This window comes from Mixophyes fleayi, chromosome 1 (assembly GCF_038048845.1).
Source record: "Mixophyes fleayi isolate aMixFle1 chromosome 1, aMixFle1.hap1, whole genome shotgun sequence".
Taxonomy (NCBI): domain Eukaryota; kingdom Metazoa; phylum Chordata; class Amphibia; order Anura; family Limnodynastidae; genus Mixophyes; species Mixophyes fleayi.
The window spans coordinates 356693596-356715025 of record NC_134402.1 but is presented as its reverse complement, the minus strand read 5'-3'; positions in this window follow the sequence as shown (position 1 = coordinate 356715025).

Below are 21430 nucleotides of genomic sequence, written 5' to 3'. Positions count from 1 at the left end.
AAAGGGCAATTTGGCATCTAACGGTACTAAGGATGTGTGTAATAAGTAGAGATGGTCACTGACCCCCGTGTTTTGGTTTTGGATTCGGTTTTGGATCTGGATTACCGTCGTGTTTTGGTTTTGCAAAACTGCCATTGCGTGTTTTTGGTTTTGGTTTTGGTTTTGTTTTGCTATTTTTTTGGAAAATCCATGTTTTTGGGCCTAAATTAACCCAATTTAGTGCTCCAACTGTTTTAGAGACAAGTAATCTAATTGTTGAGGTAATAAATCATCCAAAAAAACAGTTTAATTCTTCGTTGGTAGGCCTATTCTACACACAAAACAGATTGTCTTCCTCTCCATCTATGCATATTGGCAATGCAGCCATCGTCTTTGAATGTATATTACACCCTACACTTATAGTTAAATATGTAAAGAAATGGAGAAAGCCAGTTTGGTTTCTGTCTCTCTAGGCCCCCCTCCACTTGTATAAAATACTAAAAAATTCAGCCATTATAGACTGTACAATATTAATTGACATGGAGAAAGACAGTTTGGTTTCTGTCTCTCTAGGCCCCCCTCCACTTGTATAAAATACAAAAAAATCCAGCCGTTATAGACTACAATATTAATTGACATGGAGAAAGCCAGTTTGGTTTCTGTCTCTCTAGGCCCCCCTCCACTTGTATAAAATACTAATAAATTCAGCCGTTATATACTGTACAATATAAATTGAAATGGACAAAGGCAATTTGGTATCTGTCTGCATCATAATCATCAACATCATCATTAGCGCCCTCGTCGCCTACACAAATCTCCCCCTCATCCTCTTCTAATTCCAAAGTGGCATCCTCAATTTGGGTATCACCGGCTACACTCGGGCTATTAAGGCACACATCAGCAGAATGCTCACGATTAGACATCCCACTGTTGGATGGACTCTCCACAGGGATTGTTGTCATTTGTGAATCAGAGCAAATATTCTCCTGTAATGCCTCACTGTTATCTTGCAGCTCGGCTTTGACGCGTAACAGTAGTTGTGCACCAATTGTAGGCTGGGTAACTTTTTGGGATCTGCCACTAATAGCCAAAGGTGAAGGCCTCATTCTCTCTTTGCCACTGCGTGTGTAGAATGGCATGCTTGCAAATTTTTTTTTATCGTCACTTAACTTTTGCTCAGTTACACTTCTTTTTCGCTTCAATACAGTAAAAAAATTTTTGTTTTTTGTTTTTTGCACTAATTTGAAAACACTCTGTTGTTTGACATCGCCTTGGCCAGATGACGTACTGGGAACACTAACATCAGGACTGGTGACAGAACCTGGTTGCTCATTCAGATCATATGTGGACTGCTTTGAATCCATTCTGAGCGCAAACCACTGGGGAGTGCTAAAAATTATTTAGTAGATACTGCTGACAGATGACTTTTGACAGCCAGAAATATTAATGCACAATTAGGGAGGACACCCCAAAAGCACTGAGGAGTGCTAAAAATTATTTAGTAGATACTGCTGACAGATATGACTTTTGACAGCCAGAAATATTTATGCACAATTATGGGGGACACCCCAAAAGCGCTGGGGAGTGCCAAATATGAAGAAAAAATAATAAACCTCTATCCTCCTCTCTGCACTAGCGATTTTGGTTAGAGCAATTGCAAGAACAATATTGTATTCTCTGTCCCTGCTCTAATTAGCCTATGACTACACCCTGCTCTCTCCCTCTGTCAAATGGCGATGGATTGCTGTGGAGGCGTGTATTTATAAAGTTGAAGTATCGCGAGAACCGAGCCCCGAGATCCGACGACGTCACAATGACGTTCGGCCTCGATTTGGATTCGGAATGGGCGGGAGAGTACCGAGCTGCTCAGCTCGGTACTCGGATACCCAAAGTTCGGGTGGGTTCGGTTCTCTGAGAACCGGACCCGCCCATCTCTAGTAATAAGTTTGAGTTAGTTTCAATATCTTAGGAATTAAGCGAGGGAGTAAAGAATAAGAGAGAGGTGGAGGGAGAGCAACCTGAGTGATGTTGAAAATTAACCGGGGGATCGATTTCCAGAAAGGAATCCGTTTTGGACAATGCCACCTTATATGAGACAGGGTACCCTCCTGACCACACTGACGCCAGCACATCGGTGAGGACCCTATATATGTTCTATAAAGACTGTGAGGGACCATATACCAATGGTAAAAAATCTTGCGACAATTTTCGCTTATCTTAAAGCAGATCACACTCAGGAGTTATCGATTCCCTCATGTCCTCCTCCCATTTAAGTTCGTGGGGGTCCTTAGGGGGGCATTTGTGTTTAACAATGTGGTAAAATGTGGAGATCAGGCCCCTGGAAGAGGGAGTGAAGTTCACAGAAGGTTACCAAGGGAGAGGTTAGATGTATATCAACGACTGTATGTCGGATAGAGTTATATAAATGTCGGAGTTGGAGGTATTGAAAGAAGCAGGTAGAAGGGATGCAAAAGCGCTTTTGAATATCCGCAAAAGAGGGAAAGAATTGAAGCGGCACGATGTCAGAGAGGAAATTTATGTCACAGTGCATCCAGTGGGAGATTTGGGCTGGGTGTAGTCCAGGAGTAAAAGAGAGGTTATTCCATAGAGGTGTCATGCACCAGGAGTTGGGGGCTAGATTGTGCGAGGAGACTGTATGAGTCCAGCAGGCGAGTGAGAATGCTAGAGGAGGGGGGAGAGGTGAGAGGGGAGGCCAGTGCTGTGGTTTCAGCCACAGAAGCGAGGAGGGCGAGATGGTGTTGGTGAGAGCGGATTCAATATCGACCCAGACTCGCTGTCCCTGAGGAGAGTGAAGAAGTACACACTGGGCAAGATGAGTAGCGCGATAATATTTAAGAAAGTGGGGAACTCCCAGTCCTCTTTCATGGATTGGTTTGTGGAGAGTCTGCATTCGAATCCTGGGCTTCCTAGCAGACCAAACAAATTTGGTAGCCATTTGTTGAAGGAGTTTAAAGGAATTGGCGGGGACTTTGAGGGGTAAGGCTTGAAACAGTTATAAAAGTCGAGGAAGGATGTTCATTTTGAGGAAGTTTATTCTACCCTTCCAAACAGTTATTCCTCTGCTGAGCCACTGTGTCAGTCTCTACATTGGCTGCCTGTATTTCAACGAATCCAATATAAAATTCTTCTACTAACATACAAGGCCATCAACAAAATTGCACCGACATACATTTCCTCACTTGTCTCGAAATATCTCCCTACTCGACACCTCCGTTCTGCACAAGATCTACGTTTCTCCTCCACTCTCATCACTTCCTCCCATTCTCGGTTACAGGATTTTTTCCGGGCTGCACTCACTTTGTGGAATTCCCTCCCACGCACAGTAAGACTTTCCTCTAGTCTTGAAACCTTCAAGCGTTCACTGAAAACCCACCTCTTCAGACAAGGTTATGATATTCCTCAACCATCATCTTAATTTCTCTAGATTACCCTATTACCATCCTCTACACTGCTAACGCAAGACAACAACCCTCTGACCAACATTGCCACACACACAGCCCACGCAATACTTTTACCTTTGCAGTCTAGCTGGTCCATTGTGCAATATGATATAGCACATGCCCTTGTGTTTCTAACTCCCATTGTCCCATAGATTGTAAGCTTTCGAGCAGGGTTCTCTTACCTCTCTGTCTGTGTGTATTACCCAGTATTGTCTTATCAATGTTTGTTCCCAATTGTAAAGCACTACGGAATTTGCTGGCGCTATATAAATAAATGTTGATAATGAGTTTGTCCCATTTTAAAAGATCAGTCTTGATGGCTGAAAATAAAGAGGTAATATTTGCTGCATACAGTTGGTCATGGGAGTGAGGTAAATCCCAAGATATTTTAGTTTGTGAGACTGCCATCTAAAATCAAAGCTGGTTTTGATGGTTGACAGAAGGACAGGGGGGGGGGGGGTATTAAGGTTGAGAATTTCTGATTTTGAAGCCTTAATCTTGTAATTGGAAAGAGTGCCAAAGAGAGATGTCCTTGACCAAATTTGGGAGCGATATGAGGGGATTTGTGACTGACAGAAGGATATCATCAATTTATGTTCAGAGGAGCCGACAAGGATTAATATGAATTTTACGAGCCAGGGGTTCGATCATTAGGGCGAAAATAAGTGGGGATAATGGGCATCCCTGATGAGTACCATTCCGAATTGCAAAGGGAGAAGACTGGAAAGCGTTAGCCAGGATGGAAGCAGTTGGGTTAAAGTAGAGAGAAGCAACGCCACAAAGGAAGGGGCCCCTCAAGCCCATGGCCTCAAGAGTCTGTTGCATATAGGGCCACACCACCCTGTCAAACGCCTTTTCTGCATCGAAGGCTATGAGCAGGGTGGAAAACCTAAGTCAAGTCAGTAGCTTGTCTGGTATTATCCGATGCCTTATGACCACTGATAAAACCAACCTGGTCGGGATGAACCAGTGAGGTGATGACCGTGTCCAGGCGACTAGGGAGGAGTTTGCAAACAATTTGAGGTCTACGTTCAGCAGGGAAATGGATCTGTAGTTTCCACAGAGTTAAGGGTCGCGACCAGGGTTGGGAATAACTACGATGTCTGCCTGAGTTGTTGCCTGATCTAATTTAGAGCCAAGGAGCATAGAATTGAAAAGCTCGAGGATCATAGGCATGAGGGAGTTGGCAAAGGTTTTGTAGTATATGGGAGTGAAGCCGTCTGGACCAGGGGCTGATGCGATTTTGAGGTCTTTTTAATTGTTTGGGCGATTTCGTCGGACGTAAAAGGCTCATTAAGGCGATCAGGTTATGCGGAAGTAAGTGAAGACAAGGCGATTGAGGATAAGAGGTCACTAATTTTTAGATTGTAAAGATATGGGATCTGGAATTTGAGGTGGTAGATTATAGAGAGAGGAGTAAAAGTCTCTAAAGATGTCAGCTATATGTTTAGGATCCTATGTAAGGTCTCCTGAGTGGTTCTTGATAGAGGCGATGCGGGTGCGTTTATCTTGTAGTTTCTGAGCTAGGAGTCTGCCTGCTCGATCCCTCCCCTCGTAGAACTTCTGGTAAAGCCATTGAAGAGTTTTGGAAAGAAGTTGATGCAATTGCCCGCCAGGGGCGGATCTAGACATTTGTCCTACCCGGGGCGATTTAGGCCCCGCCCCCTTTCTGATGTCTAAGGCTGTCGGCGGCTGCACAGTATGTGCAGGTCCGTTCAGCAGTGGCAGTGTGCTGTCCCGCTGCTCTGATTGTGTTTAAAACACAATCGGAGCAGCCGGGCAGCACACTGTCACTGCTGAACGGACCTGCACAAGCCCCTGGTAGGGGGGGCGATGGCCCCGATCAACTGGATCCGCCACTGTTCCCCGCGTAGGGCAATCCGTTTCAGGCGGGTCTTGCATTTTGGGGAGCACTCATGTAAAGTAAAATGCGATTTGTGATTCAAGTTCCGTGATGCGAGTGAGTTCAGCTTTTCGGCGGGCAGCGGACAAGCCGATAAGTGTGCCGCGTATGGAAGCTTTATGCACTTCCCAAATGATGGGAGGGGAAATATCTGGCTAAGGAGTTCAGAGAGATGAATTCCATAATGGAGTCTGAAATGGGGGTAATCTGATTAGGCTTTAGAAGTAGGGTGTCATCTAGAACCCATTTTGGGGGAGAGGAGCGTGGGTGAGGGAAGTTAATTTCGAGAAGAAACGGCATGGTCGGACCAGGAAACTGGGAGAATGTCCAAGTCAATAAGTTGTTGAGTAGTAGAGCGATCAATGAGAATGAGGTCAATACGAGTGTGGATGTTATGCGGAGCTGAAAAGTGGGTATATTATCTACGGGAAGGATGGGCAAGGCGCCAAGCATCATAGAAGTCGTAGGATTTGAGGAGGGATACCAAGGTTCTAGATTCTTGGCGAGAGGAGGCATGGGAGGAGGACATAGAGGAACGATCCATCCTGGGGTCCGAGGTGAAGTTGAAATCGCCACCTATAATTACTTGGCTTTGGGCCACGGAGGAGAGCTGTTCAAAAAACTCGGGGAAGAAGGTACCCTGACCCACACTAGGAGCGTACAACGAAACTAGAGTGAGCTTGGTGCAACCTAAAGATCCAACAACGATTAGATATCTGCCTAGAGGGTCAGAATAAAGAGATTCCAGCAAGAAAGGAATGTTATGATGTATAAGGATAGCAGTACCTCTTTGATTACTATCAGAAGATGCATAATAAGTATGTGGGTATGTCTTGCATGTCAATTGAGGGTGAAGAATCTTGAAGTGTTTCCTGTAGAAAAGTGAGATCCGCCCTAACACGTTTAAAATGCTGAAGGGCCATTGTGCGTTTGGTGGGAAAATTAAGGCCATTCGTATTGTGGGAGAGAATTTTATGGGTCATGGCGGGTCTGGGTACTTGGACTGAGCAAGAGGGCTAGTAACTAGAGACTGGAAGGAGACAGAAAAGAGAGGACAGGAGACCAACTTCCCTGAAGTTTAGTGCCTGGACTGGCTTCCCAAGAGCTACAACATAGGTACCTGAAAAGGGCGAGGCATGGACCGCCAAAAGTGAACAAGAAAAGCAACCAATGAGTGGTCGTGGGAGCGGGATAGCAGGTCATACAACAGGCTTTGAAAGTACACAGTTAAGTATGTGATAGGGAAGCGTTTACATCCAAACCAAACACATAAAAAATAACAGAGCAGAGCATAAACCACATAAAAGACCGATTCAATACATATTATATTATATCTATGTGGTATAGAGGAGTGGAGCAAAACCGTGTCTAGGAACATCCGGCGGGCGATAAGTGGAATCTAAGTAATAAACCTCAAAGTAGCAGCAAACCACCACCACCACCACGTAGTGTCCCCCCAGACGGTAGCCGCCTTCAAGAAGGGAAATAACAAAAAACATAAACAGCTTGTATATATAAAATGAACAAAGGACAAGTATAGCGCAACATCAGATATTATAACGAATCTAACACAGTTGTAGTAGAGAACCGAACCTAAAGCGAGCAGGACAAAAAGAACTTCAACAATATATAACCGTGTCACAGGTTGTAAACAATGAGTTTGGTCATGGGTCTCGCCACAGGAGGGGAGAGCCAACAAGAAATGGCATGAGACTCAGAAGTAACCCATGAACGAACGGGATTAGTCGAGGGCTCTGGGCCACCCCTGTCACAATGAGACCCTGAGCAAATTAAATTACTGTAACATAGAATAATCGAGAGACATTAGAGGTTAAAGCATGAATGACAAATGAAGAACACTAAAAATAGAAAAAGTCCAAGCAGTAATATTTACGTAGTGGACCATTCATCTTGTGGAGGACGTTTGCGGGTCACTGATGACGAGATGGAGAATGAGATCGGGGAATTTCAGTTTGTAACAGGTTCCGACCTTGTTCCGGGGTCTCGAATGAGTATGTGTGGTTGTCGTAGGAATAGGAGAGCTGAAAGGGGAACCCCCAGCGATAACGGATGCCAGCTGAGCCTAAATGTTGAGTAATGTCAGCTAGGTCTCGTCGTTTCTTCAACGTAATAGGAGAGAGGTCCTGGAAAATGAGGGTTGTTCCCAGAGTAGGAAATGTCCTGATGATCTCGAGGAGCGAGAAGATACTTCTCCTTAGTGGAACAATAATGAAGGTGTTCGATGACATCTCGGGGTGGTGGAGAAGGATGGGGCGCTGTCTAATCCGGAGATCAGCAGGTGGTAAGTCTGGAGCCAAGGTAGAGAAAAGGCCCTGCATTTAAGTGGGTAGCTCTTCTGACGAGATCGACTCTGGAACATTCTTGAGTCTAATATTGTTCCGTCGGGAACGATTTTCTTGGTCTTCAAATTGGTCTTTTAAGAATGTCCAGGTCGGCACGTATAGCTGCTACATCGTGGTCAGTTTGAGTCTGGAAGGGAGTGGAGGGACCGCTACGGGGGGCATGGTGCCGGCCGAGATACACCGCAGGTCTCCAGGAGCGACCGACCGCGGGGACTGGTTCTCGGTGTCGAGAGAGAGCCCAGGAGGTCCACCAGTGATTCAGGTGACTGGATGCTTACTTGGGGCAGTATGGCGGGCACGGGAGTCCCTAATATAGGGATAATATGGGTCCCGAGGTGAGGAGAGCCCGATAAATGCTGCCGTCTGATATGGTGTCCTAGCCACGCCCCCTACTTCATACCCTTAATGCAGGAGACTTGAGGTTACACAATTACAGATGTCTACAATTTGATTCGGTGTCATAAATGCAGTAGAAAGCCATTCAGGCTGGACACTTTCCAACAAGCTGATATTGAGATAATTTACATCAATATTTTGTTGCATATGTGATACTAAAATAAGTGTTTATAATATGATTGTACAATAAGTCACACAGGCGAATGAGACATGGTTGTCATCCTTATAACTAAAAAGGAAATGCGTTGATGAAAATAGATGTACATGAAAATGTGTAAAATGCCTAATAAATAATTTATAAACTAAAACAATTCTAAATGCACTTTAACAGCAGTGTATTCTGCAGCTGTATTGTATTTCACCACTGCCATTTTCATACAACAAAATGGACTGCAAAATGTGTAATGTAATTTGATGGACCATTTTTGAAGAAAAATAAAGTATTTGGGAGACCCACATACCAAGGGAAATAAAAGATTGAACATTGTGGTATCCATGTTAGTTACAAGCTTAACACTGCACATCAGTGCTGTGTTAAGATGTGTACACATCTAGACCAATAGTGCACAGTGAATGAGTGCAAATTAAGTACAGTGTTCAAATATGCAAAGCTGGTACGATTTGTCCAAATAGAGTATTTTGTGTTGATCAGTGGTGGTAATTCCTCAATAAATCCATTTTGATTCCATAACATAATTCTATTACATGATGTAAGAAAATAAAATGTTAAAAATGTCTATGGGTGAATACTTTTTTTTTTTTCCTTTGCTTCTGTACATATGCTTATTAGTGATCAGTAGCGATTTCCTGTGTATGTTTGTTTTTAGATTTCATCTCAGTTGTAGCTGCGATATTAGCAATTACACTAATGTGTGAAGAAACATCGAACCCCTAAATCTGGGCACACACTACAGAAATTTACTGGAAATGTAAACTATTGTACCAAGAACTGGAAGGCCTGATGAACACGCAGATTCATGTGTACACACCTACACAATTTACCTTCAGATCTGTGCTTTTCTTCTGTGATAACAATCTGCTGAAAAGATCATGACCCTACACACCCTACATAGATCTACCTAGCCATGAGTGCATACACACTTCCACATTTGTCCGACATTGTTCCATCATTGATAGTGATTTTTAGTAATTTTATAAAATCAAATCAAATGATACGATGTGCTTTGGTATGATAAAAAAAATAATCATTGGAGCGGACACTCTAATGTGATATCGATCATAACAATTGTTTATCGTGTGATTGGCACGATAATTAGTTGAAACCTGTAGTGGACTCAGCTTTGCAGTCACTGTTCTAATATAGAGTATAATTAACACAATTGTGACAAGTTTGCCTCAGACATAATTTACTCCACTCCTTTTTAAAATGAGTATTTTTCAAGTATAATGTCCCTATAATAAACAACAGATAGTACTTCAAACGCTCGGTTTAGCAATTTTAAATTGGATGACATACTGGAACTATGCCAATAAACAACAACTTGCCGGTGCCCTGAACTGGTTTGACAACAGTGGCACAAAGCAAATGTAATTATTTGTTGGCGAGTGAGCTTGTGAATAATATTTCTCAATATTGACTCATGAGGAAATACAGGAAAGAAACTATTCTGTTCATTTCCAAGTCTATTAAGTCGAGCCATAGACAGGTTTGGTCTTTGCACACAAACATGGCTGTGTTCTTTAAACAAGGTTTCAAACAAAATGTGCTGGTTTTACTTCTTTTGGTTTTTGCTCAATTTTGCATTGGGTCCTGTGCTTCTATGAGCAAATTTAGGATATTGTCTAGCTCTACGTTCCCTGACTTTTTTTTGGTATGGCTGGACATGCTCCTACCACGTGATCCCACACCATATTTACATTGACTTCACACTCTTGCTGCTCTGCCACACTAACACTCTTGTATAGATCATTTAATACAATTGCTTTGAGAGAAGATATGTGTGTTCTAGAACTGTGGCATCCAATGAGTTTCATTGAAGGTTTTGAAAAGGGAGGGATTACAGTTATAAGGGTTAACCTATAACATACCTGTAGTGAATAAAGCATAATCATAAGGGACTGTATTGTAAATATGGTATATCAAATACATCCATTTATAATGTGTTTCTCTGTAAAATATGGTGTAATGCAAACGGGAGGGATGGCAAATTTTAGCCTGAGGGGAAAGACTCGACGCAGCAGCCTATTAGAAACATTTATAAAAGAAAACAAAATGCAGGTGGCCCAGTGACTCAGCCCAAGGTAGCCCACTATGGGACTGGCCTGAAGGGGCAGATGCCCCCCTGACCTGAATGCTAATGATTTCAAAGCAAAGCTTCCTCTCAAAGGGTTAATGACCTAACTCAAGGTGTAAAACATGAGGCCAGAAATACTGGCCTGTGTTTATTCTGTCAATCTGCAAACCAAGGACTACAAGATAAAATTGTCACCTTAAGGGGGAAATGAACAGCTTCTGAGACCTCATGTGGTAAGCTGGTTTTTGGCACCTGAAGAGACTTTAAGGAACTGACCCAGAGGGAGGAGTCTTACACAAAGAAACATGGGGTCTGTGACCACAGGATGGTCTGCTATATTTTATATAGGCGAATATGATTATATTTTCAAAATACCACTTACAATCAATATAATTAGTGATCAAACACATTCATAAATAAGATGGGAAAGACCATATCATATGTCGAATAATGCTGTCTGTCACGCAGGAAATGAGAGGAAAGGAGTATCAGCTCAACTAATACACTTCACCTATGCCTGTTATTAATAATAAAATTGGGTCTGTGTGACACTCCCCAGGAAAGATATGTTGTGTTTTAGCATTGGGTATTAAACAGGGTAGATGTAAATTGTGGTTGTAAAACTGTGTTGCAGGCCTACACTGGAAACCGACCCCTGTAGGAGGGGACAGGTGAAAAAAGTGCCGTTAAAAGGTGAGACCACTTACAAAATATTGTCAGACTTCCAAGTCATGGCGGCGGAGAGTTCGGTTTGTGACAGGTAAAGGTAGTCTGGAGTGGTTTTCTGACAAAACAGAAGTGATATGTTTGACCATTTGTTAACTTATTGGATCGGGGAGCCGGCAAAGGCTGATTTCCCTGACGGAAAGCAATTCTACAGACTTTGCAATACCAAACAGAAAGGCTATTAAACAGTAATTTCTTAATATATGCAATAGACAAATAGAGGGGATAATATGTACATTTTTTATTAGACATTTTTTATTAGACATTATCACTTCTCAACAGTGAGACCAGACCAATCAGAAGATTTTGAAAAGATATGTCTATTCCGGCTTCATTCCTTTGATCATATTTTTCTCTATATATGGATTTAATTTTTAGGACTAGTTTAACTTAATTTGTATCTTATTTGAAGTTAATTTTGCAACCGGTCTTAAATTGTAACTGAAGAAAAAAAAAAAACACATTTCTCATTTTATATTTAATATTTGCACAAAATAGATCAAATGTTTAAAATTTGCTTAAGTTTATACAGGTTAGACCAGGCATGGCCAACCTCTGGTTCTCCTGGTGTTGTGAAAACTACAAGTTCCAGCATTCCTTTCCTGCTATCAGCTGGCTATCTACTGGCAAAGCATCCTGGGGCTTGTAGTTTCACACCTGGAGGGCCACAAGTCGGCCAGGCTTGGGTTAGACTCTTTCATGTACATTGTCATAACTGTGTAGTTTCCATAACATGTATGCATGCACTTATATCCAAATCATTTGCAAAAAAATTTAAAGAAGAAAAAAATCCAAGACATTTCTAAAATGCCATTTTATCCGCAGAAAACAGTTGATTAAATCTACTGTCACTTTGGGTTGGTGTCCTAGGTGATCTGTTGTCATTGGTTGCTTGGGGTGGGTGTTATGGGTGCCCCATGTGCACAGTGCATTTACCCCAGTGACGCAGGTCAATAGCGATTATCAGCTAGCAATGGACACCATGTACTGGAAAGTTGTCTTTCAGTGGGCAACACATATTTTAGTTTAACCCCTTCGGGATCACCAGCAGTAGATCCACAGCTTGTTGCACTGGTTACAGTGTAGATCTATCCACAATATAAATGTCCTGCTGGGGGCCGGAGGGCACTCCCATGACAAGGCTATTTCTAAAAGCCAGAAGCCATGGGTAGAAGGCTTGGGATGTCAGTGTTAGTATATTAGGCTAGCCAGTTAGTTCAAATCACAAGTTCCCTATGGAAACAAATAAAAAGTGTTTTAGATAAATAAAGTTAGTATTTAGTTACCAGAAATTGGTTAGCCGTAGTGTTATCGTGTTACATTAGGAGTAGCCTTTTTTAATAATTGTAATGTGCAACAATATGTAGCAATGTAAGTAATGAAATATATGGAGTACTTGCCTTACTCTTGATTATTGCTGGCCGGCCGGTGGTGCGGAGTCTAACGAACCCCCTGGTGTTCGCCAAGAACCGCCGCAAGGCGGGATGGGCTTTGCTGCGGAGGATCGAAGGTCGCGGTCCACTGGTCTGCCTCTAGAGGTAAGGATTCAGAGGTAGCCCACGATAACACTGGAACTGGAAGGTAGGGTCAGGATGGCCGAGGTCTGGTACACTTGGAATGGAGATGAATACGTTGTCAGCAAGCCTGGGTCTGTACACTTGGAGTGGAGATAATACGTAGTCAGCAAGCCGGGGTCTGGTACACTTGGAGCGGAGATAATACGTAGTTAGCAAGCCGGGGTCTGGTACACTTGGAATGGAGATAATACGTAATCAGCAAGCCGGGGTCTGGTACACTTGTAATGGAGATAATACGTAGTCAGCAAGCCTGGGTCTGTACACTTGGAGTGGAGATAATACGTAGTCAGCAAGCCGGGGTCTGGTACACTTGGAGCGGAGATAATACGTAGTTAGCAAGCCGAGGTCTGGTACACTTGGAATGGAGATAATACGTAATCAGCAAGCCGAGGTCTGGTACACTTGGAATGGAGATAATACGTAATCAGCAAGCCGGGGTCTGGTACTCTTGGAATGGAGATAATACGTAGTCAGCAAGCCGGGGTCTGGTACACTTGGAGTGGAGATAATACGTAGTTAGCAAGCCGGGGTCTGGTACACTTGGAATGGAGATAATACGTAATCAGCAAGCCGGGGTCTGGTACATTTGGAATGGAGATAATACGTAGTCAGCAAGCCGGGGTCTGGTACATTTGGAATGGAGATAATACGTAATCAGCAAGCCGGGGTCTGGTACATTTGGAATGGAGATAATACGTAGTCAGCAAGCCGGAGTCTGGTACATGAGGAGTTAATGTCTGAAAAGCCTGTAAGGAGCTGGTGCATGGGAGACACACGAGAAGCACCTAGTCAGTATACATAGGAAGTTGCTCTGACGCTGTCCAGGCGTCAGAGCAGGACTTTAGTAGTTTCCAGATTTGAATTCCCCGCCCGACTGTCATGTGACAGCGCCGCCGCGACCCGGAAGGGAGAGGATCGCGGCGCTGGAGCGAGGACAGGTGAGTTGTAACATAATGTTTTAGCATTTTTTTAGTATACTTCACTATAAAAACATCTTTTAGGGAAAGTTTTAGGATACATTTAGTTAGGATAAATTTATTTAGGGTATATTTTTAGGATAAACCACTTCACTTTCACTAAAATATTCCTGCTCAGGCATTTGTCTTGATAGAGAAAGTACCAGCATACCAATGTCTTTAAGGAGTAGAACAGCCACTGACCAGTGACGGCGTTGAGCTCCCAGCACCAATGAGCAGACAATGCATTCTACATGGCATATTCAAGTCTAGGTAGGAGCCTGGTTGTGGCCGGGACTACATTTTTTTCTCACCTCCCCACACATGCTCCAGTGCTTACTGTTATATTTAATGTATACTTATTGGCTGTAACATTGTGAAAATGGAAACACTCACCGATGGTCCAGATGGCTGCATCAGGCTAAGGAGTACAGGGACTGGAGGACCTCCCACTACGACCAGCTAGGTTCTGCTGAACACAGAAGACATGTTAGCTTATGGGAATTCAGCTTGGAGTTGCCAAAAAATAAACTTGGAAGTCAGCCTGAGTGTGAATTTTAAAGATAAGATCTGTCAGCCTAGATGCAGCAGTGCCAAGCCTGAGATTCTCGCTACAATCCCCCTCTCTCGGCCATACGTGGATGAAAGTAAAATGAAAAAATGAATGAAAGTAAAAATTAAATGATCAGGCTGACCATCATAAGAGAAGAAGCCTGAATTGATCAAAGCATAGCTAGTTTATCCATGTACAAGAAGAACTACTTGCCCCTGTCCAACTATATCTCTTCCTTCCAAGTAGTGTGCGCAGGCAATAAAAAGTAACCGCTCTTAATAACAGCCAATAAGCTTAATTGCTACTCCTAAACACCCCTTTCGGGGGGGGGGGGGGGGGGAGGTTAATAAAGGGAGAGACCACTGCAATGTGCAGTAAAATTCAAAGATAAAAACTATGTCAATATGCTTACCACGTTCGGACAAGACCCCATGGTCAGTGATTGTGTGGTACAACAACAAACAGAACAGCCTGTATCCATATAGCCCTAAAACAAACATACAAGTCCCTTAAAGTGATGACACAGCAAGACTTTCCAACAGGCATTTACCTTGCACAGTTTTCATTAAAGGAAAAAAAATTGTGGTTATGCGCCAAAAAAGCATTAAAAAAATAATACATCCAATCATTGTAAAGATTGTCCTTCTCATCCAAATGCGTACTTCTGTACACAAGGTACCTCTTTATTTATTTCAGCTACCAAATGGGTATTTTGTATTAAACAACTTTATAACAGTAATATGTTATTTTTATTTTAAATTCCTCTCTGCTCTTAAATACACTCTGAGTTCGGTCTGTTAAAATTTGTAACTGTGAACATGAAGTCTGTTATTTTATTCTCATAGTCCATACAAAGTGTGTTCTTGTAGCATTGATTAATATCTATGTTCCATGTACTGAATAAAGAGAGTTTTTAATTTCCTTATTTAACTCTAAAGACTTGTGGCCAAAAAGACCAGTTTAATAAAGTCTTGTATTGTTATATGAGCCCTTTGAGTTTGGTATTTTCATAGTGTTGGAGGGGCTGTAGGGCAGACAGCACTCTACTCCATATGTTCAGGGCCTGACCATCTATGACATCTCACTGATTTTAATTCTAGTTATTATCGGTATTCTCACTCTTAGTTTCCCGCAAATAACCAGACTGCAAAACAAACATGTTGCCCAGACCTTACTAGCAGTAAAATGTTTAATTGCCTTTCACTGGAAGCACACAGTGCCCCTCTCAGGTCATTTACCTAATTAAGAAATTGATAAACGACGTGCCTGAATGTCTCAATGTGTGGTTTTGACAAAATATGGACCCCGGGGTGCAGACAGTGAACCTTTGCCTTGTCTGCTATCCAAAGCTAGGCATATTAACACTAAGGGCTAGATTTACTAAGCTGCGGGTTTGAAAAAGTGGGGATGTTGCCTATAAGCAACCAATCAGATTCTAGCTGTCATTTTGTAGAAAGCACTAAATAAATGAAAGGTAGAATCTGATTGGTTGCTATAGGCAACATCCCCACTTTTTCAAACCCGCAGCTTAGTAAATCTAGCCCTAAGGGGCTATTATTATTAGGAGAAAACCCATTTTACCAGTGAAGACATATTTCAATAACACTTAATAGAGATCCTAGATTTCCTCTATTGTGACTGGAGTAGAGAGCCAATACTATATAACCAGGTTAAATTCTTCAGGTATTCAATTGATCAAACTATGAATATTATGCTATAAGTGTTATCAAGTGACAGGCACTATTATGTATGTGTTTTATAGAGCCGGAGAATAGTTAGAATTATCTGTAATGAAGACCCACAAATGTTAGCCACAATGAAAGAGTTCAATATACTGCTGAATGATCGGTTCATATGTTTTCATATAGAGAGCAGGCTCAGAATGTATTCACCCATGGCACTTACATAAATATAAGAATGGAGCCACATATCTATCTACATATTTGGAGATAAATTCATATTACATATAAACTCTATCTTGAATCAAATGTCTGAGTGAGAAGGCCTTAATTCTGACTCGGACGATTGATTCAAAATATAGTTTATATTTAATATAGCACAAAGGGATGCAGTCAATCTTTCGACAGTCAGACTGGTGACACCAAAATGTCGACAGTCAGAAATGTAGACAGGATCAGTGTGTCTATGTGGTTAAAATTACAACATTGTAACTGTCGACACATAGTAAGGTCAACAGTCACAGTGTCAACATTCAAATGGCAATGTCAGGGACAGGCACAGCCACCGCACAATACAGCCGCCGTTACACAATACAGTAAAAAACAAAACAAAACATTAGTACATAAAATAAAACAGCATACCCTCCTCCGATTTTACAAGAACTGGTAACTAGGCTTTGCCAGCCAGGGCTGGTGGCACTATAGCAGTGGAACCCACAGCATGAGGTCCCTCTGCCTCAATGACAACCAACCACAGGCTGGTCAGCGCAGGGCTGGATTCCCTAAGGAGAAACAAAAAAAATCGGACCATTTCATCTTAGATATCCTCTCCCCACCTCAAACTCAATCTTTTAAAAACAACTAATATTCAAACCAGCCAACAGAAGTTACCTACCTAACATTTCTATTTCTGTTGACAACATGACAATAAATCCTACCCCACAAACTCGCTGCGTAGGTGTTATCCTTGGCTCAGAACCATACTTTGTTCACCACATCCAACCTATATCTGAATCCTGCTACATACATCTAAGATACATTTCAAGAATATACACATATCTCACAGAAGACACTGCACAAACTTCAAGCGCTCTTCATCAGCTTTGGCTATTGCAATTCCCTCCTTACTGGTCTTCCCTGAATCAGACTCTCACCCCTACAATCTATTTTGCATGAAGTGGGTAGATTGATTTTCCTTGCAAATGGTTCTTGTACTGCTTCTCTGCCATGTCAGTCTATTTTTTACCGAATCCAATGTAAAATACTTCTACTAACATACAAGGCCATTGCAAAACTGCATCAATATACGTCTCTTCACTTGTCTCTATAATAGACACCTCCATTCTGCAAAAGATCGTCTCTCATCCATTAAATGCTCCCATTCCCGATTACAGGACTCTTCAGGCTGCACCAACTTATTGTTGAGATATTACAAAAGACTGAGACTTAAAGTTATTTGAGTGATTACACTGGAGGGACAAAAGGTGGCGCTGTTACTAAATGTGTTAATGTGTTTTCACTCTATTATAGAAATGTACTCTGTTGAATGGCAATGTTCTAGCAATGTTGTTGTTCATTTAAGATCCTGTCATGTCTGTATGTATGCAGTTCATTATAAACAGTTATGTTGCAAAGAACTTCCCAGTGTGTGCCTATTGACAGAGTATGAATGAAGCACTAATCTGCTAACATTCAATATAAAATACCTCTACTAACATACAAGTCCGTCAACCAGACACAGGAGTGCACGGCAGATGAAGTAAGTCTCTCAACCTTAGAAAACAAAGGTAAAGTACTAGTGCACCGCTCATATAGAGCTAAAGCAATGCGGAAACGACCGCTGCGAGAAGACAGAGTGGAAGCACCTGAAGAGAGCAATGGAAGATGGGGAGCAAAAGCGCAGAGAGACTGGTGCAGTAAACTGGATTAAGCCTCATCTGTTGAGAAGTTGTTGAGATATTACAACAGACTGAGACTTAGGGGTATATTTAGTTTGAAATAGTGGAGATGTTGCCTATAGCAACCAATCAGATTCTAGCTGTCATTTTGTAGAATGCACTTAATAAATGACAGCTAGAATCTGATTGGTTGCTATAGGCAAAATCTCCACTTTTTCAAACCCGTAGTTTAGTAAATATACCCCTTAATGTTGTTTGAGTGATCTCAAAGCAGATCACAGTGGGTTGTTTGAGGGACCGTGGGTGATGCTATTACTTAATGTGTTACCGCTCTGTAGTATAGAAATGTACTCTGTTGTACAGGAAAAGTCTAGGAATTTTGTTGTTCTATGTAAGATCCTGCCATGTCTGTATGCCGATAACTAAACAGTTTATTATAGATAGTTATACTGCAAAGAACTTCCCAGTGTGTGCCTATTGACAGAGTATGAATAAGGTGCTGATCTGCTAACATCCAATATAAAATTATTCATTACCTGCTCCTATTCCTGGTTACAAGACTCTTTTCAGGCTGCACCAACTTATACTTACTTTTCAGACTTAAATGTAAAAGTTTTTGCCAATTGCAAATAACAGTTATCTGCCTTATTTGATGACAATCTCCTATTGGAGAATTTTGTAATGGAAAGTTAAGCTATGTAAATGAAGAGTGCATTAGTACAGATACTGCTGATCAACACGAAGTTCATGCAATTAATTTTTTCCACATCAAAACTTGCTAGTGTTCTTACACTAGCAAGTTTTGATGTGGAAAAAATTAATTGCATGAACTTCTAAGTTCATGCAAATAAGTCTATGGCTCCCTCGTGTGGCATTGAGAGGAAGTGTTGTCAGCAGTTATTTCCAGACAGTAGCCAGATAGCGATAGGCACACTAAAAGTATTGTAGCCTGAAAGGTCCCTGTCTCGCCAGGACCGATAAAGATGGGTAGATCAAAGACAAAGAGGCCCAGAGTGTAAAGCATACTCACCAGTAGCAGTATGTGAAATCCCTATTGAGTGCCGCTGATAAAAAAAAAGCACTAACATGCCTTAATAGGCTATGGTTACAGTCCGTGTAGGTCTAACAGGCTGTAGTCCTCTTCTGGTGTTGATTCTTATATTTCTCTCATAGACCACCAGGTCACTCATGTGTGTGGTGTATGGGGATATTCGACTCCTAGATAGTGAGAATGCCCACTAATGTGCAGGGGTATTTAGGGGTTTCTGGGTGTTTTACCTACTTCTGACTCACAGCCTATAAGTGCTAGATAATGATGTATTAGGACCTACTAAGCAGTATGTCTTGGGTGCCAGTGAGTAGCAGTTGTCCTCCTTGGAGTGTTAAGGGGACCAGGTATCCAGCAGCCTTATAACCTAGGCTAAGGCCCTATTGAGCTGGTTCAATGTCAGCATGGTGCCCCAGTGGAAGAGCTAGGCCGTACTGCTAAATAGAGAGTCCTCCTGGACACAATACTATGATGGCCTAAATGTGCTCACCAAAAGCTTCACATATGTACCACTTATGGTTAGATGTAGGTGTTAGAACACTCGATGGCAAGAGATTTTAGGTCTGTGTGAACCTGAGGACTACAGAATATGTCTGCCCATTTTGGCTGTCAAGTCACGCCCCCTGTTTGGAGCCTTTGGAAATTAAATATTATTTTGTCCCAAATTTGGTAAGAATTTGGCAGACAAAGTATGTTTTACCTCAGCAAAGTACAACAAGAAGAAAGTATTGGGATCCTATTCCTGACAGTTCAATGTTTGAAGAAGTTAAGCAATATAGGCTGGGGAAACCATATAATAGAAGGTCTAATTAGAAGAATGACAAAAAATAATTCCTTTTGTTCCAACAGAGGTGAAAAATGTGCAAATGATAAACGGTGAAGAGGTATGTACTAGAATTACTGCAGGCAGGGCTGAGAAAGGACTTGGTCTTGGCACTTTACAGTGTGCAGAAAACAGCACTATCGCCTTTCTGTGATCAGAGCTGGGCTCAATTTCTACTACTGAAATGCTTTATACAGGCTTTTAAACATTTAAAGCGAGGACAGGTGTATCTTGTATTCTTCCCTTTGTCTTAGAGGTTCTGACAGAGGAATGATTTCAGTCTTCCCACTGCTGCAGCTTGCACACATTACGTCTTTCCCTGATCTGCAAATAGGATGCGCTGAAGACAGTGCTGCCAAAGCATAGGAGTATGAATGCAACATATCCTATTGTCTTGCTTTCTTGTTACATTCCAGCATTCATTCACTTATATACACTGTTAACACTTTATTTTTGGAGCTCAGTTATTATCCTTTATTTATAAAGTGCTGTCATATTACACAGTGTTGTACATTGAGAGGACCGTAACAAACAAGTTACATACGATGACATGAAACAAAAGGTAAAGATGGTCCTGCCTAAATGAGCATACATCTAAGAGGTTTGGGGAACACTTGGTACACAAGGTAGCAGAATAATAATGGTAGCTGATATTGTAAAGCAGTATCATCATCATAAACATTTATATATCATCAGCTGAACCTCCATCCTCTTCTGGTTCCAGGAAAGGCTGTTGCTTCATGGCACAGGGGCACTCTTGTGGATATTTGCCAGCTTGGCCTAGCCATGTGTAGTCCAGTGCTTTCTTTAGCATCATGCTTGATGGTGGAATCAGAAGATCCTTGTTTCCCATATTGGGCAGCATCTGCTGTCACAAAAGGAGAAACAGAGATGGCAAAAGCAATGACAGTTTAACTGATGTGGTCCAGAAGCTGAACTGAGATGGTATTCAGGGGATCTTCTAAACAAAACTGTCCTTGCTCTGTTGACACTCCCTCAACATTACTATGTAATTTCCCACTGCCTTCACACATTGCTTACTGCTTTACTTGAGAAGATAATTAGATGAGATATAATGCACAAAGTTGATGTAAATTGCAGCCATCACTACCTTCTGTCTGCATGCCATGTTCAATGAACCTTGTTTGCAGTGGCAGTTGTTATGCATTCACCAGTTCAGACAATGTACTATGGGTGCCTATGTCTATGAGCCCTTTGTATAGGCCAGGTTTAGCTTTACCAAGCTACTGAGGGAAAGAAAGTATTTTATTTCCTTGGACTGTTCCAATGACCACTTCAGTGCCTGCTCCATAGCCTCAAAACTATTGGAGCAGACATTGTGGTCTACTACCCCCCCCCCCCCCCTCCCCCCTATTCTCTTGTTGTGTCTGTCATCTCTCCAGTCTGTATATGTCTTCTGCAATTATTGAAATGAGCTGTGGTAAGTTCCCATCAACCTCCAGGAATACATAAGGCTTGTTAGTAGAGGATTTTGTGACTATTTTCTGTGTTCAACCCAACTGTACATATTTTGATCTTTGCTTACTGAGTGAATATCTCTCTAGTGCAGTGGTTCCCAAACTGTGTGCGTGGCTCCCTGGGGTGCCACGGCGATCTCGCAGGGGTGCCTCGGTAAAGGCCAGTGGTAAGCAAGGCAGGGGACCTGTTGGTAATTATTTTGGCTTAGGGGTGCCTTGAAAAAATTAGAGTCGACCCTAAGGTTGCCTCGAACTGAGAAAGTTTGGGTTCCACTGCTCTAGTGAATAGGAATTTAACAGGGAATGGACATCAACAGTGCTTGGCCCAATTGTTA